Source organism: Oxyura jamaicensis, chromosome 2 (assembly GCF_011077185.1).
Source record: "Oxyura jamaicensis isolate SHBP4307 breed ruddy duck chromosome 2, BPBGC_Ojam_1.0, whole genome shotgun sequence".
In the NCBI taxonomy this organism is placed as follows: Eukaryota; Metazoa; Chordata; class Aves; order Anseriformes; family Anatidae; genus Oxyura; species Oxyura jamaicensis.
The window spans coordinates 155063274-155081404 of record NC_048894.1 but is presented as its reverse complement, the minus strand read 5'-3'; the positions used below and the strand labels follow the sequence as shown (position 1 = coordinate 155081404).

The 18131-nt window shown below is 55.6% G+C and overlaps 1 protein-coding gene across 1 annotated transcript in view; it reads left to right on the top strand.

The window, feature by feature from the left end:
• The first annotated feature begins 406 nt into the window (after positions 1 to 406).
• PTP4A3 (protein tyrosine phosphatase 4A3) overlaps positions 407 to 18131 on the top strand; it is a 36472-nt gene continuing 18747 nt past the window's right edge. The window contains exon 1 of the mRNA XM_035318345.1: positions 407 to 563. The gene's annotated coding sequence lies outside the window, so the exon portion shown is untranslated. The remainder of the gene's footprint in view (positions 564 to 18131) is intronic.

Sequence of the window (18131 nt, the reverse complement as noted above, 5' to 3'; positions counted from 1 at the left end):
AAGCCCCACAACCCCACTCCTTGAACACTTGTGACACCCTCAGCGTCTCCACAATGAGCCCTGCTATGAGGAGCCCGCGAGAAATCAGCAATAAATGCGAAAAATAGGGAAAAAAAGGGAAAAAAGAGGCCAGCGAGCCTCCTTCCCCTTCCTGCCTCCCTGCCTCCCTCCCCTCAGCCGGCCCCGCCCACCCCGAAACCCCGCCCACCCCCTCATAACCCCGCCCACCTCCAGAACCACGCCCCCCGCTCCCCGCCGAAACCACGCCCCCTCCCTCCTCGCCCCCCGTTGGCTCGCCGCCGCCACGTGACGAGGGAGAGGCGTGGCCCGAGAGCGGGGAGAGTGGGGGGCGTGGCCAAGCGGGAGGGGGCGTGGCCAAAGCGGCGGCGGCGGCGCGCGCGCGGGACGGGAGCGGAGCGGCGGCGGCGGCGGCCTCGGGACCGGCAGCGGCACCGGGAGCGGGTCCGGGACCGGCGGGGGCCGCATGTGCGGGCGGGGGGCGGCGAGGGCGGCGTGGGGCCGAGCCGGGAGGAGCTGCCGGAGCCGCCGGAGCCGGCGAGCAGGTCGGTAGCGGGAGAACCGGGAGGCGGGGAGGACGGGGAAGGGGGTTAAAGGGGGGGGGAATGGGGGTAAAGGGGGGGGGAAATGGGACTAAAGGGGGGGGAATGGGGTTAAACGGGGGGGAAATGGGGTTGGAGGGGGCATACAGGGGCAGCCTGGGGTCGTTCCACGCGTGGGAGACGCGGTGGGTACGGTGAGAGCCAGGAGGGGGCGGTGGGGGAGGGGGGCTGCACGGTGCGGGGGTCCTGGAAATTTCGGGGGGGGCCGCGGGGGGCGGCACGGTGCAGTAAGGCTTGCACCGTGCTCAGAGCCTTGCACGGTGCTCAGAGCCGTGCACGGGTGGGCAAGCAGCGTTGCACGGTGCTCAGAGCCTTGCACGCTGTGGCTGCATTTGCTATTTTTGGTCGGATTATATATGTACGTGTATATTTGTTGGTCGGATCGTTGCTAATAGCGTGCTGGGAAACGCTGGCGGGTTTGTACGTAAAGCTGGGGGCTTTGTATGCCCACCAGCAGCCAGACGCCCGAATACACCCAGGAGCGTTGTCAGTAGGCTTCAGAGTTAACAGCCCAGGCGCTGGCTGTGCCAGCAGCCCCGTACATCAGCCAAGCCCCTGGCACGGGGGGGGGAACGTCAGATCCCAGCAGGGACCATCACACGTGGCACCGGGGCAGGTGGAGGAAGCGACTTTTACCCTTTGGGGAATGCCCCGCGCTCCCTCAGGGGGAGCAATCCTCGTGCTCACTCGCACGAGGCCCAAAATAGCCGTGTCACCGGAGCCCCGCGAGCTTTTCGGCCCCGTTGGCTCCGCTGGCCGAAGGCGAAACCTTTCGGGGAACAACAGCGTGCTTAAAGGTTGGGAGGGGACCTCTGGAGGTCAGCTCCTCCGCCCTCCTTTCTTTATTCCCGGCTTTAATTTCATTTTTTACGCGCGCCTCGATAACGGCAAATCCCGCGCCGGCTCCCAGTCCCTGGCGAGAAGCATCCTCTGCGTTTCTTTGCTTTGTGCCTGTAAAGACATCCAAAAAAAAAAACCACCAAAAAAGCCGCATTTAGGCCCATTTCCAGCTTAATCATCCCTTGCCAGCGGTGGAAATCGGCGCCTTGAAATCCAGCGGCGCTTGGTGTTAAAATAGGCGGCAGTAAACACGGGCTCCTATCGATGTCCTTAATTACGGTTTGGCTTTCGGCTTCAATAGATCCGCCGTAGGGAGGGAAGTGCAGGTTTAGCATCCGGACGGGGCGTAACGTGTTTTGGTGGTGTCAGTAGGGGGGAAAAAAAAAATAATAACAGAAACGTGGGGGGTTAGCAGCGCGCTGTGCTGCTGGGGAAGAAAATGGCAAATCTGGGGGCTGGGAGCATGGGACCTGTGGGCATTGGGGTTGTCCCACCTCTGGAGGTGCAGCATCGCCGTTTGCATCTCAGGAAGGCTCGGGTGGGGTGAGCAAGTCCCAAAAACCCACTCGGATGGTTTTTTTTTGGGGGGGGTCTTTTTCCCCTCCGGTTTGATCCCAAAACTGATGGAGGCAAGCGGCGCCCGCCCGCCCCGTTACGGGCTCGGTTTTACCCGGTTACGCCACTCGGCGAACACGAGAAGGGCCCGGATTCCTGTGGCAAGGAGCCCTGAAAATTTCAACAGCTCTACCTATAAATATAGGCAGCGTGAAAGGCAATCCGCCTTACCAAAAAAAAAAAAAATAATTAAAAAAAAAATAAATAAATAAAAGCCCCGAGTTCTTTTTTTAGTCCGACCCTATCTGCCCGACTTTAGCGCAATTCAACGCGTCTCCGGCCGGGAGCCTCCAATGCCTCTTGCTGGTTTCCGTAGAGGTCAAAACGGGTGTAAAGGTGGCGTTTTAGGGTGAAACACGCCGGGATGTGACGGCAGGAGGCTCGCGGCGGGGGCAGCTTTTGGGATGGCTCGGTCCTGGCGGAGCTGCGGGGCCCGGAGCATCCTTTTGGGTGCGAGACGGTGCCTGGGGTGAAAATTGAAAAAAATATATATATAAAAAAGAAAGCGATACGGCTGGGAAATCCCCCTCAGCAAAGCGGCTCCGGCGAGGAGCCCGTGGGTCACCTTGCGGGGCCAAATCTTGGGGTCGGGGGCCGGCGGCGCGGGGAAGCGTGTGCACTTCGCCCCGGCGCGGAGCAGACAGGCTCCGCACGTGACCGTCTGCATTTCAGCTGATCGCTGGACCACTGTGCCAGCAGGCTCTTCTCGCAGCTCTGCGGCCGCGATATCGCTCCTTTTTCCCCTTCCCTTCCCCTCCCCTTCCTTCTTTCTCCCCCCACCCCACCCCGTGTCCTCCGCCTGCTTTCCGAGCCCGAGGCTGCCATGGGGAGCCCGGCTGCAGCTGCGCGGGGTCCGCATCCAAATGGTTTCCTGGAAGGCGAGGTTTTGTTGTTTTTCATCTTAAAACGATCCTTTTCCCTTCGTCTCTACGCTGGTTGCGTGTCGGTTTTCCTTCCTCGTAGCTCAGAAGAATCAGAGGGGGGCTGGAAGGGGAGGAAGGGGAGGGGATGAAGGCTCTTTTTTTATTTGCCCGCGCGGGTCTCCCCGCTGCGGTATCGCGCCCGATCGATGGCAGCTCTGTCCCCTGTCATCTCTGCGATAGTTCCCGGCGATTTCCTCTTGACGTCAGCGCAGTTAATCAGACGGGGAACGTGGGAGCTGGCAGCGCCGCTGCCTCCGAGCGCCTCGCAAAGCCGGGGGGAGGGGGGGTGGCGGACACCGGGTGCCCGCACGGGCTTGTGCTGGGGGAGACGGCATCGAGGCAGCCTTTCAACCCCGGGAGAGCTGGCTGAGGAGCCAAACCGATGCTCTTCACCCTTACCAATCTACAACTGTTTTTTTCTCATTTAAAAAATTATTATTTTCCCTATTAATAATAAGAGAAGCAGCCCAATCCCCTACACCTGCTGCATTGCCGGAGGCAAGGTCTCAAGCTCACTCCTTGGTTTTTAAGCAGCCTCTGTTTACCTGCCTGGACCTTTTTCTCCTTATATTTCTTTATTTTATTTTAACCCCGAGGCGTTACGTGAAGACACCCGATGGCTTCCTTTATGGCCGGGCTCGCAAGGCGGGTGGCGGTACCCGCGGAGCCAGCGCCACCCCCAGCACCCCGCCGGCCGCTCGGAGCCCCCGGCGTCGCGCTGCTTAATTACAGACTTAACAAAGCATCTCGGTATCCGGGCCGAGGCACAAACACGGTCCCTTCACGGCTGCGTTTTTCGCCGGGCCGTCTCGCAGAGGGAGGGCGAGCTGGGCAAGAAAACCGCTTCCCGGCGGCACCCCTGGGAGCTGCGCACCGAAATGGGAACGCCCGCGTGTCCTCCAGCCCGGCCCTCCCTGCCGAGCCGTTTCCTTCCCGGCTCTGACCTGCCACTCAAAGCCTCTCCTCGCCGCTGTGTTTTTCCACAGCCGGCCGCCGAGCGTGACGGCGGCGAGAAGAAAGGCCGCGGGGGCCGACGCTAGCGGCTGCCGCCACCCGGGGTCGCGGCCGCGCAGGTGGGCTGCGGTTGGGTGTCCCCCTTCCTACACCCTCGAGGGTGTTCCGCGCCTCTCCCAGGGCTCCTTCTCCTCCGGGAGGCCCAAGCAGAGCAGCCGAGATGCCCCGAGATAGGCGAGGAGGGGAGAACATCCCCATAACCCTACTGGGGCAATGGGGGAGAGCGATGGGGCTACGGGGTTTTGCTTTAGGAACGGCCCCAGCCCCTTGGTGGCATCTCCCAGTGCTTCCAGGCTTCAAGCAGGACCTGTCACCAGCTCCGGCTCCCCACCAGTTTTGCTCAGGACCCCCCCCCTCTTTATTTCAGTTTATTTAAAGAACAAGGTGTTTTCTAGCTAACAGCTGGAGAAGAAGCACACGGGGGTTTTGGGGGGTCACGGCAGATGCAGAGCAGACCTGGTCCCAGCCTGTTGCCTTTGGGTTTTTGGGGTCGCAGCTTCCAAGCCCCACTCTTGCTCCAGGGAAGCAACGTGGCTGGGTGCATTTTTCCCTTCTCCAGGGCACAGGGGCTTAAAAAACCCCATTGCCTCCGAGCTAAGCAGGGGAACACTTTGTAGCTGGGTGCAGGAGTTAATTTTTCTTCCCTCTGCCGTGCCCTGCAGCATTTTTTTCCCATGCAGCGGGACCGGGGGAAATCGGGCCGCGAGTCCGGGGCGATCCCGATGTCCCCTAGGAGGGCGGCCAGCGCGGGGCCCCCTCCTTGCGAACGGGGTCAGCAGCTGGGAAATGGCAGAGCGGAGTGGTAATTCCCAGCTGCCACGAAAGCGGCTCTCGAATAAAATTCCCTCCGAGAGCAATTCCAAGTATTTGAGGGTTTGAACTTTGCCGGGGAGGACTTTGGGAGCTGCCGCCTACCGCGCTGCACCCTTGGCACCGTGGGGAAGAGAACCCCGGGGGAATGGGTTTCGTTATCCCAGCCTCTAGAAAAAAAAAATGTTTTAATGTATAAATCATTATTTTTATTCGTTAGCTGCGTGCCCGCCGCGACGACCCGGTACGGAGCGTTGCTGGAAGCAAACCTTGCCCTAAACCCCAGAGAGGCCCCCGGGGGTTGCAGGAGATGCCCGTGGGGCTCGGTGGCCCTCGTGGTGCCACCGTACCTGTCCCCACACGTCCCTGGGGGCCGGGCGCCCCTTGCCACGCATTCCTCGCCCGGCACTGCTTGGTAACGTGGGCACAACAGAAAACAAACTTTGCAGCGAGCTTTGCTCTCCCAGAGCCCCTGAAGCTTAAAAAAAAAAGAGCTTTGGAGCAATGTGGTCTTATTTTTTTTTTTTCTCATGCTCATGAAAATTCTCATACCAAAGCCGTAGCCTCCGCTGCCCCCGGTTTCGTTGTTTTTTAAGGTGGCTTTTGGGGGCGTTTAAGGGGAGGTTTTATCCAGCCCCGTTACCCAGCCTCTGTGGGTGGGTGCCAGATTTACAGCTTGTGCAGAAGGCAAAAAAAAAAATGGGGGGTTGGTCAAAAAATGACCAAAGGGCAGCTGGGGACAGGCTGGGTACCCCAAAACAGGGACAATGTGCAAACGCAGCCGGGCTGGAAATAGCCCCCAGACTATAGGGAGCCCCACAGGGATGCTGATAGCGGGGCCGTATCCAGCCTCACATCTCTTCTTCTCCACCATCCCTTCTTTGCCCTAAGAGCGAGCTGGGGATGAGCCAAGCCTATTTGGGGCAAAACCCCGCTAAGAACCCATTTACAGCAGGGTTTTCCTCCCCATACACCCTTCATCTCAAGACTTTCTCGGCTCCTTGTAGGCTCCCTTCCCATTCTTTCGCCAAGCCGTCCGTCAGCCTGGCTGAGTTTTAATAATCCTTAACTCCTTTTTTTTTAATTATTAGGATTGTTTTCCTTTTTAATTATTATTTTTTCCTGCAGGGAGGTGGGAGCAACGCATCCCCTAAGGCAGGGAAGTGGCAGAGACCTGCGAGTCCCAGGGGGAGCTTTGCCACGGATGGGAGCAGCCCCTGTGCTCTCGGCCGGGTCCGGACTCCCAGCCCCAAGTGGCATCCCTCCGACCACACACTTTGCTCTCTTCTTTCTTCTCCCTCCCGACCTAATCCCTCCAACCCCTTAGGCTTTTTTTTTTTTTTTTTTTGTCGTCGTTGTTGCTGCTGCTCCTCTCCGAATTCCTTCTCATTCGCAGGCTCGCTGCCAGCGTACAGCACGCTATAAAAAGGGGACTTGTTCTCCAGGCTCCCCTCCGGTAGGGAACGTTTACACAAATAGCACCGCGACTCGCTCCCGTTCCCCCTGCTAGCGCTGAGCCGCTGGGAGGGTGCCTGGGGAGCGGGGCTGCCGTCTTAAGAGAAGCCAAGAAGTCGAATTTCCCGGAGCCCAGGCGGCGTTTAAGCTCCCCTCCTCCTCCCGTCAGCTGGAAAAACAGAGCCTTTATCTTATTTTATTTTAGTTCATCTCGGTTTTTCGCCCCTCTCAGTCCCGGCGGAGCTTCCCCGAGAGGGACCAGAAGGAAACGCAGCGGATGCGCTTTGCATCCCTTCAGGCAGCTGCGGCCGCGGGGCACGATCTGGGCACGACCACAGCGCTTTGGGCCCCAGCAAATCCTCCGGGAACTTTTTTTTTGCGCTTTCTGGAGGCTCTGTGTTCGTCTGTAGGGATGCTGAGATGCTCATCCTGCGTTGGGCCATGCAGAGCTCTCGCCGAGCTTCTCCTTCCTCCCAACTTCCCCATGACACCGCCCAGACCTGCAGGAGGATGCCCCGCACCAGCTGACAGCTCCTGTTTGAAGCCCTCAGCTGATTTCCTTAGCACCCACCTCTTTTGCAATGCAAAAACCCTTTTTGGGCAAAGGAGAGGGTGGTGTTTTCCTAAGGCAGCCTTCGGTAACGTCCTTCCTTCTCCCTCCAGCTCACGACCTCGGGTAGCGACGTGAGGGCTCGCTCCCGGCCATGCTAATCTCTGCCCTGCTCCCGCGAAGCAGAAGTTTCCTGCGCGGGGCTGAGCCAGGTGCTTTGCCCCCAAGCCGAATTGATTTATGGCATTTAAGTTTGTCAGAGCAAAACCCACGCCGTTTCCTAGCATGGGTCCCCTCTGGGTGCCTAGGGCCATCCACGGCTCGTTAGGGTGTGATTAAAACCTTACCAAGCAGGCTCGAGGCTCCGTGCATGAGACCCTACAAAACTCGGCACGATTTGAGCCTGCTCCAACATAGGATTTGCCATCAGAGCTCTGCTTTCCCCCTGGGGGTGGTAAATTCCCGCTTTCTCCCCTCGTTTCCCCCTCTCATTTCTTTTTGCTGCCACGTTCACTGGCTCTGCTGTGGGTTTTCTCGGCCGGTGGGTGCGTTTTTGCACTTTTTTTGCAGGCTGGGCGCTCATTCCTGGGGATGCTGAGCTGCTCCTTCTGGTTTGCACCCTCTCCTTGGCAGGTGGGGCTCGGTTCCTACCCCCCCTGCCTGGAAATCTCCAGGTGCCCAACTTCTCCAGCCTCCTCGCCGTCACCAGCCAGCTCCCTTATTTTCCCCAGGCTTTCCTTTACGTAAAAGCTGATTTCTATGTGTTTTTTTTTTTTTTGTCCTGCTTAACCTAAACTGCATCAGCCTTTGTCCGTTTGAGGCAGGGTTTCATGGTCATTGCAGCATCCGTCTGCAGGGCCATGCCCTCGTTAAACGGTGCGTAAATTGGCATCACCGTGGCACAGCTGAGCCCTGCGGTTCTCAGCAAGGTTATTCCTGGCTCTCCGCTTCCCCAGCGAAGCTGCTCTGCTGGTGTTACAGTTCCCAGCCTCGCTCCTCTCCGATGTCAGGTGCTGAGCAGATTCCTGCGAGCAAACCGGAACCCGTTGCATCGCTCTGCAGCGAGCGGGTTTCCACCCAGAGCATCTCTCCTCTGTTCCGCGGTGGTTTTAGCACATCATGTCAGGCATTAAACTCCCCAAATCCTCCCCGAGCAGCCCGCAGGCTCCTTTACAACCGCGCCTCCAGCCCGGACCTCCCGTTGTGCATCGCCTCCTGCGCTTTTTGCCGTCTCTGGTCTTGGTGGCGGTGGTGGCATCGTGTTTTCTCACTGCCTACATCGCCGTCCACAGCTTCCAGCACTTCTTTTAGGTGCAGCTGGCCGTTAGCTCCCTGCGGTTGCTCTTCCTCTTTCCTCTCTCCCCGTTTCCTTGATTTCTCGCCGTGTTTGAAGCCGGGGGTGGTCGGGGCGTGTTTCGCAACCCTTCCGCTCCCGTTACTCGTTTCTTAGAAGCGAAGGGGAAGGAACCGCAAGCAACAAAGAGCCCGAGCTTGGAGGACCGGCTGTTTATTTGTCAAAGCTAGAAAAGCCGAAGAAGACGAGAGGAAATCCTCAGCAAAAACGTGCCTCGATCAACTTCAGGCTTGGGCGCATCGAACCTCGGAGGAGCAGAGCCGTAGCAGTGGGAAGGGGGCGACGTCTTCCTGGTGTGACTTCAGATGGAAGTGTTGCCACTGCAATTACTGCAAATAACGTCTCGGGTTTGCATTTTGAACCCATGGCCGGCCTTTTTTGCATCGTGCTGCCCATCTTGGTGGCACCTCCTGCAGTGGGTTTGCCATCAGTCATCCCCAGGGGTGCAAACGGGGCCGAGGACACTCGAGCCAGCCAGGAGAGGGGATGGGGACAGCAGGATGGCTCAGATACCAAGGCAGAAGATGCTCCAAGGTCCAAAAAGGACAAAAATAAGATCCTTAAAGAGCCTTGAGGACCGCTTAAGATCTTCTCTCTTGGAAGCAGCAATTACCAGATGAAAGAAAATGTCTTCAAGCCAGCGACCAGACATTTTGGAGCATCTGGTTTGAGTTTTGCCCGCGCGCTCGGGGCGGCGGGGGAAGGCTGCTCGCTGTGTTTATAGCCGGGCAAGGCGGAGCGGTGTCCTTCGGGGAATACGGCCGGCGCTTACAAAACGCCCCGGACAGGAGCGATTTCCACATCCCCATCACAGAACCGTTTCGGTTTTCTCTTGCCTTTTTGTCCCTCCTCGCTCCTGAGGAGGCATCGGCGGCATGTAATTACCGCCGGCTGTAATGCAGCCAGACCAACATCTTCCTGGCAGAGGCGAGCACAATAGGAGCCAAGGGCTATTGCATGCCCCAAATAAAACCATTCCAGCCCCAGGGCCTCACCCAAACACGAGGCATCCAGGACCAGCTTGGTGCAGTTTGCTCGAACCCACAAGACTGGCTTTGCTGGCAGCTGCCCCTAAATTCGTTTTTTTCTTGGTTTCCCCCGCGAAGCCACCTGCCCGCTGGCGCTGGCCGCGTCTCGAGGTGCACCTGCGGCTGCCAGGAGCAGCACATCTGGCTGCCGTTAGCGAGCTCGGTTCAGGGCTTTCTTGCTAAAAAAAAAAAAAAAAAATATTCACGGCTTTAATTGAAAGCAGAGGCCAAGGCACGGCCTGATGGAAGGATGGAGACGCCAGGTCCCCCGAGGAGCCATCCTGGAGCATCCCACTACGCTTCTCTTCCTGCTCCCAGCTGGGATTTACACCGAAACCCGAAGGATTTAACTTTGGAGCCCTGAGCAAAGACAGCCCGAAGTGATGCAGATGCTTGACCTGGCCCAAATCTCAGGAGGAGGTAAATATTGCATCACGTGGAGCAGGCTGTATCCTTTGCCCCAGCTTGAGGGGTTTTGCTTTTTCCTCATCCTCCCAAGTGGCTTTGACGGGGAAGAATGTGCCAGCGGCTGGGCTCAGCTCCATGGACCATCCATTTGAAATTTTGGTGGTTCTCACCCAGCTTGGGAGCCTCTGCTGCTCTTATTCTGGTTCAAATCACCTCCACTTTGTGCAGATCTCAGACGTGGGGGCTCAGACTCAGCCCCCTTCCAAGCAGGAGGTTTGAGGAGGAGATGCACGGTGGGAAGGGCTTTCTCCTTGCCACCCAGTTTAATTATGGGTGCCGTGCTGTTTGCAGCAGGACGGATCCCCATCCCATCCCCGTGTGAGGCTGCCGGCAGGGAGGAATTGGGTTTCACAACCCATCTTTCCAGGCTGCCACAAGATTACTGGAAGGAGAGGAATGTGCCGGAGAAAACGTCCCAGTTGCTGTTAAAAGCCACGGCTTTCTCCTCCTTTCCTCCCCGCGTCACCCTGGGGTGCCTTTGCCCTCCTGGCCTCCCCTTCCTGTGCAAATAATCGCAGGCGCGATAAGCGGGAGCCGTTTGGCTCTTGTGACAAGGAGCTCGTTGCCTTTGCTTGCGGTGCTCCTGGGACGGAGCTCAGCCCCTTTATATCTGAACAATAAATCTCGGGGCTCTCCAGGACACACCCTTCGCGCGAGGCACTAATGCCTCTTAAATAATGGGCCTGCCAGATGCTTGCTCCGTCTGGGTGAAGAGCACGCCAGCCAGTTGTAGCATCTGCAAATCATTTTCCAGGAGAGCCCAGACAGCATGGGAGGCTCGCTCGGGTCCCTTTCATCCAGTCCCTTTGAATCGCTGCAAACGTTTCTGGGCTGCTTGGAGCAGAAGTGTCTGCACTAAGAGGAGCTGCTGGAGCCTTCCCCCGTGTGCCCGAGATGGGGGATGTATCCTGCACATCCTGGGCGCTGGGGAACTAGGTTGAGAAACGCTTTGGAAAGTCTGAAATCCGTGCCAGGCAGAGGTTAATTTAGGCTGTTTTCTCGGATCCGTTCCTTACGTCCACCGATGCTTGGAAATCCTGGGAGCATCAGATGCAGAGCTGTGGTCCTGCATGTTGCTTGAGCTGGTCTGGCACTGGATCAGCTCCTTCTGGATGACGTGACGCTGAAAAGGCTGAAGGTGGGGACAGCTTTTTCTGCTGTGCCCCATTCCTCTCATTTTGGGGCACCGGGACCACAGCAACATTTTACCTCCAGCAAGAAGAAATCCTGCAAGTTCTCTGCAGGTCTCATTGCGTCTGACACGCTGGGGGTGAGGCTTGCCCTGGTTTCTCTCCCAGGCTAATTACAAGCCTCTTGGACTCTCTCAGGCAGCTTTGGCAGGTGCTCTGCTTTTCTAGCTCCAGCGCTGGGGAGCCCCGGCCACAGCCACGAAGTCTTTCCCCGGCTATTAGAAAGCGCCTTCCGCTGCTGGAAGCTGTGAAGTGAAAAGGACCTACACAAATAAACTTCCCAAGGGCAGGGAGTCAAAATATCCCTGGGCATGTTTGGTGGAAAAAAGGTTAGCCAGCCCCGAGTCTTGGACTCGCTGGGGGCCGGACCTTGTTGACAAAACACGGGGTCATTAATTGGGGTTTTAGGCAAACAGCCCGAGGACGTTCAGCGGGAGCTTGTCCATCACAGCGGCTGAGATCTCCCAGGGCAGCGCAGTGAGAGCAAACCTGGCCGTGCTCTTCGCAGACCTCCACAGAGAGCTGAGTGAAATCCCTTCAGGATGCCTTGGCTCGCTAAGCTCCCCCGAAAGCCAGGCGGCAGATTTGAAGGCTGGTGCCTAGGGCGCTCTGGACCTCGGGTGGAGGGGATGCCGCAGCAGACCGTGCTGTCTCCTGCTCCCTCGCTGATCCTTTTCCAGCCCCAGCCTTCATCTCTCAAGGGCATGATGTGTTTGGAGACACACTTAGGGTCTGGCCACGGCTCTGGGTTGGGGTTTTATTGCTGAGGATAAGGCATGCAGGGGTCTCAGACTCCCGCAGTGGCCACGGGAACGTGGGGATCCCCCAGTAGTGGAGCTGGGGCAGAAGCACAGGAGGTCCTCACTGTGAAACTAGGTACTTTAGGGTTTGCTGAAAGGACTCTGTTGACCATGATCGACCTCTTGGCTCCCTAAATCCAGATTTCTTCTCTCAAGCTGAATCCTAGTCGTAGCATCGTAACCCTGAGCAGGAGCTTCGTGTTCAGGAGCATGGCCCATGCTGCCCCAGCATGGTCCTAAACCACAGCAGCCACTCGGTGCTGCTCCAGCCTTTGAGATGCTCACCATCCCATGCCAATCCCTGAGCTTGGTGGGGTTTTTGGGGGCTGTAACAGGGTGTCTGTGGCTACTTCGGGTGCACCCGCTGCGTTTCAGCCGGAGAAGAGCTGCCGGAGCGGCTCAGCCGAGCGAGAGCAGGAGCCGGCTGTTCCTATCGCGGCTGGCGAGTTCATTCACAGGATTTCACGGCAGCGAACAGCCCATCTGCTCGCTTCCCTCGGCTCAGAAAGCAAGCAGAAACCAGCGCTGGCGCCGGCCCAGAACAGAAGCTATGGGATTCCTCCTCGACAGCGTGACAGCAAACGCTCGTCTCGCACGGGGCCAGTGCTGGGCGGCTCTCGCCCGCCGAGCCCGCGGCGAAGCCCGTCCTGTTTCAGGAAGAGCTTGCCTTTGGGCTGCCAGCTTTCCTGCACCTGAGTGACTAAGCGAGCTGGAAAGCACCTTTGGTGTGTGCCAGGGTGGTGGAAATTCAGCTGCCAGCAAGGAAACATGCCAGCGCACATCCCACCGTGCTGCAGGGAGGTGGGCAGCACCTGGCAAAGGGGCTGTGCCCTCTCCTCAGTTCCCTTGAGAGGCTGACAGACATTTCTAAGGTAAGGGCAGCCTTGTTCAGGTTGTGCCCCATGTGGCTGAAATGTGCTCCTTGAGGTTTTGCCAGGTTACTACAGCCCCACAGCTGAAGCCCCCCTGCCTGGGATGCTTGACTTTTCTTGGCCTCCTTAATTCGAGTTGCTCTTTGCAACCAAGTGAGAGGGATTGAGGTGCCTATTCGTCTCGCACGGCCTCCTGACGTGGTCTTGCCTACGGTGAAACCAGCGCAGGGGTGGAGTAGTCCGTCGGGCAAGAATTCGGAGCAGCCCGACAGCTCTCCGCAGAGCCGCGATGGCAGGCGGCCCGCATTTCACAAGTGGGGTTTTCCCATCAGACTCTCCTGCTGCTATAAATAACAGGAAACGTTCTGCCGTCTCTGCTCTGGAGAAGGTCAGGAGCTGGATTCTGTGGTCTCCGGAGTTTTAATGGGATTGGAGGTTCATGCAGCATACCCAGAAGTCCCCTGGGACGGCCTGCCCAAGGCCCTTTATGGTTCCTTGGATGGCGAAGTCTCGAGCACCGGCCTTTGACAGAGTCGCCTTAACCACCCTTTTGAGATGTCAGGTCCTGCTAAACCCTCCACGTGCTCTTCATCTCCAAGACCAGATGTTAACTCTTGGATCGCTGCCAAACGTGCTCGTGAGAGGTTTGATCCATCCCCTGCCTGCGGTAGGCAAAGCTTCTGCTCTGGGTCCTGGGACAGACACACGGACACCAGCTGCTGTTCCTGTGAGCTTGCTGGGAGCTCATCTTGCGATTTCCCTCACTAGCACTTGATATTCTACTTGTGGTGGGCAAATTCCTAAAATTTACCCTTTGCCTTCTCCATCGGGGAGGCTGATTCTTCCTGAATCTGCCTTGGGGCTGAGGGACCAGCCCTTTGACTCCTGGATGCTTGGTCCCACCACAGAGATGGGAAGCTGGGGTGGGAAACTCATGTCCTCTGTTGGCCAACCATTGTGGTTGTCAGTGGAACAGGGGTAAAAAGAGCCTCTAGTGAATGAAAGAAAACTTTCAGCAGTACTCAGTGTGAGCCAAATTTCTAGCTTTTATTCAAATTAGAGTATTTGTCTTGCAGTATTCCCCCAAACCAATACTCAGTCAAGAGTGAGGTGAAACTAGCCGTGCAGTGCTCTCCTATCTCCATTATTTGGGTCTTTTCCTACTGCCTGTCTCCCTTCAACTACGTTTTTGTCTTGGCAACATCTCTGTCTCTAAATGCATGCGTACAACAGCAAGGTTCCTACCCAAACTCTGGTTCCTCAAGGTTGCTGTCCTCCATCCTCATGGATAGGACTTTGGTTAACATCTGGTGCCAAGTGGTGGCTGGTGAGGTGGAAAGATGGTCTGAACGGGCATAGACCACAATAACTTACATCTCGTGCAATTGATGTGTGCAAATAAATCTCTTAAAATAGGGATGTGGGTGTCCTGTGCTGCTGCTGTAGTTAGTATGAGGGATGGGGAGATACTTCCAGAAGCTGGCTTGCTCCTCAGCCCTCTGTCTCTGTATTAATTAGAGAAGGAGTGAATGCAAAGGCTAAATGGTGTTTGTCCAGGTCTAGCTGGCATGGAAAAAAAGTCACATCTTCTCTGGCTGGTGGCAGTGGTGGGTCTCCATTGGGCTTGTATTTCCCATTGGGCATCCCCAGCTTCTCTCCTCGTGGTTCTCCCCTTGGGCTTGCAGTAGGATGGAAATGCGACAAATCCACCAGGAAGATCTGGCTCCAGAAGTTTACTCAGACATCTCAGTAGCTTTCCCTGGCCGTGGAGAGCTGTGTTGCCCCAGCAGCCACGCAGGGAGTAGGCAGAGCCGCCAGCTGCTGCCTCTCCCTTTTCCCCAGCAGCTGCAGGAATGCTTTGATGTCTGCTCCTCCGGCCCCGAGCACCCAGTACCAAGATTAACCACCCGTCAGACCCATTCGCCACCTCCAAATTGATCTCCTAAACACGGGCAAGCCCCGCTCAGAGGGCTCCCGGCATTCCCTCCTTGCAAAAGAAGGGTTAAAAATAGCTTCTCCCCTTGCACCTGCTCCTCCAAAGCCAAAATTGAGTTTTATTTTTACAGCCCAGATTTCCTGGTGGCTGTCTTCTCTGGTGGGGTGTAGGAGAATGGGGCAAATAGAAAAATCATCAGTCTTAATAGCGCAAAGAAAATAGGCAGCATGGCAAGTGCTTATGCTACACATGGGTTGGAGGGAGCCCTTTCCCTCCTTGTCATAACCACGCGCTTCAAAACTGAGGCAGAAGTGCAGCTCCAGTGGTGGTCCTCAGGAAAAACACCTGATTTTGTTCTTTTTTGCATTTTTTTGGGCCAACCCTTCAAGGGATGGGAGGGCTGAACAATTGCAAATGGAAGTGTGTGTTTGTGGGAGTGGTGTTTGTGGGGTTTCCTGGGTCTAAGTTAGCATTCCCTGTGCAGAGCTCTGAAGCAGAGAAGGAAGCCTGGCTCAGCCCCGATTAAATGGTTTCAATGAGGGAGAATTATTATTTTTTTTAAGGCCTGCGTGTTTACATTTCATAAGCTTATTTTAAAACACGTGTATACAAGAGCAGGCTTATTTATAAGGCAGAATAGCCCACTGTGTCCTTACCTGACTTGAGTGTCAAGGAAGCAGCTTTTTTTTTTTTTTAATTTTTTACAAGCGTGGTTTAAAATAAAATCCTGGTTTGTTGCACCCCAGTGAATCTGCCCGGGAGGAGGTCAGTGCGAGGTCTTGTTTTCCGACTGTAAAAAGCTCTTTTGCTTGTTTACAGAGCCTCTTCTTGCCAGCTGTCATTTTAGGATAATCTGTTAATGACAGCTATAGGTAAAAAACTCATTTCCATCCCCCAGAGTCTTGGCAAGCCTGCACTGCCAAAATCCCAAACTAGCCCAGCTTCCCAGCAAAAAGCCTTTGGGAACTTTCCATCTGTAGAGCAGGATCTGCTGGGTGACCCATTCAGCCGAGGTCTTGGCAAGGTTTCTGGCTCCAAATCCCCAAGGTAAATACAGAAGAAAGCCTTTTAGGGGCGATGGGCGTTATCTGCCTCTTAGTCCCGCTGGCAAAAACCGCGGGAGAGGCCCTGCTGGATGCCCCCAAGGAGTTTCTCCAACGAGGATGGGGTAATCCTGAGGGAGGAGAAGGTGGAGGAATGAGGGGGTGCCAACAGCCAGGGGAGGATTTTCTTCTTCGTTCTCTGTTTTAACCATCTGAACTGGCGAGGAGCGCTTTATGGTGGTGCAGAAACGCTTCAGGTGAACGTTAAATGTGGTGAGATGTTAAGAATGGGCCTTAATGGCAGACCCAAGAAGTGAAGTCAGTCACTAAGTCTCACAAAAGAGTAGTGAAGCAAGTAAAAATTCTCACACAAGGGAGGAAGGATGTTTTCATGCCTATGCTGAGAGAGATTTTTCTGCTTCTAGCAAATTTTCATGAAGCTTGTGGTCCTGGTGGGTATGACGAAGGCCCAGGAGGTCGGGAGGTGAGCAGCTACCTTGTGTACCCAAGGAAATAGCTGAAGCAGACGTAGGGCGAGGGCCGGGTTTTCATCCAGCAGAGCTGTAAAACCAAAGCCCTGACCACTGGTGGTTATTTAAAGACTTCCTGCGATGGGAAGGTGCTTGGCCTACGTTCAGGCTGGGCGCCTGCTCTCTGCAAAGCCAAATAAACACAATCCACTTGAACTTTCCACCTTGCAGGCTCGGCCAGATGCCTCATCCCTCGCTACGAATAGGCCTGCTCCGTGCCTTGATGGGCTCTGCCTCCAAGCCTCCATGGAGGATTTGGGGTGACCACCACACTGTGGGGTGCTTTTCCCTTTGCCCGAAGGAGGATTTGGCTGCTGTCGTCCCACTGCTTGGAGCTGGAAAGCAGCAGCTGGGTGGGAAGGCCTGTGTCTCCAGGATGGGCTGGGATGTCCTACGTGTGGTCTGTGTCATCAAATGACTGTGGGCAGGGCAGAGAGAGGAAATTATATCCTTTAACTCTAGATGTGTAGTTTCAATGCTAATTTCCCAAGAGGAGGACAGCTGAGATATTTCCATGTAGTCGGGTGCAGGAATTTTGTCCATCCATCACGGACCTACTGGATGGAGTCCAACAACGGGACGCAAAGATGGGACAGGAGCAGCTCTCCTGTGAGGCTGAGAGCTGGGACTGCTCAGACTGAGGAGGAGGAGGTTCAGGGGGATCTCGTCATTGTGCACAAACACCTGAAGGGCGCCTGCAGAGAGGACAGAGACAGGCTCTTGTCGGTGGTGCCCAGTGCCAGGACAAGAGGCAGTGGGCACAAACTGGAGCTCAGGAGGTTTCCTCTGAGCATCAGGCAGCACTTCTGTGCTGTGCGGGTAGCTGAGCACTGGCACAGGTTGCCCGAGATGTTGTGGAGTCTCCTACTTGGAGACCTTCAAAAGTTACCAGGGTAAGATATTATAAGATTAGTTTAATATGGTGCATGTCTATCCTTGCTTCTGCCCCTTCCCTGGTGACCCAGGACATTTTGGCAACCCAGTGAACTCAGCAATGGATGCACCTCCGTGGATGGCTCCCTACTGCCAGCAGCAGCCCCATGGCCTGGGAACTTTTGCAAGACTTGGCAGCGGGGCCACTGCAGGCGTATTTCACACAGGACCCAAAAATATTGCTGTCAGTGCAGCGTTGGTCAGTTTGAACGCAGGGTCAGGTCCCTAAGAAATCAAGACTGTTGATGGACAAACCTAAGCATATTCGAATGTTTCATCTGATTTTCTTGGATTGCAAAGTTTCCAAGGGAGCCAAAAAGCTCGCTTCTCTTCTTGTTTACTTTGCAGACCAGAAATACAGCTGGGTTCAGTGAAATTAGGAAGCTTAAGTTCTTGTAGCAATGTAGCAGAGGGGGCAACTGGAAAAGCTCAAATGTCTCCTTCAGAGCCCATAAAATAAGTCCAAGATGTTCTTCCCCAGCTCTGCTGCCCTGTTTCTGCTCTCTGCCCGTGTTTGTCATTGATGCTGATGATTCAGGCACAGGGCAGCCCTTATACCAAAATCCTGGCTTGAAATTCCTTTGAATCTGGAGTATGGCAGCAAATCTGGGGGCTTTCCTCTCGATACAGGTCAATGAGTTGGGACCACGCAGGTGTTTCCGAGCACGAGTGCCAGTGCCGAGTCTGGATGATAGCACGGGAGACAGCGGGTGCAACCAGAGCATCGTTTTAAACTGCAAATGAACCCTGAAATGACAGCAAACTTGAAGCAAGCCTATGTTTCGGTCCAGGCTGGCCATGAATCAGCTTTGGAAAATGAAAGATGAAACTTTCTGACTTCAGCTCAAGTTATGAACTTATAAACTCTCAATTATCTGATTTGCTGGAGGCAAGCCAGAGACAAACATTTTTCGAGGCGAGCATATGGGATGGCTTCCTGAAAGTGAACTCATTCAAAAAGGCGTGATTTGGAAGCAAGAAGTTAGACTCAAAAGCTGATGTTTTGAACTGGGTTAATCCCACATGAACGTGGCTTGCTATGGATTCCCGAGCTCCTCTTGAGCATCCTCTGTCCCGTTGCTCTGGGATAAAATGTAGGGGCATAATACACCACTTTCAAAAGCTGAAGAAATGGTTCTTTTTAAGCCCA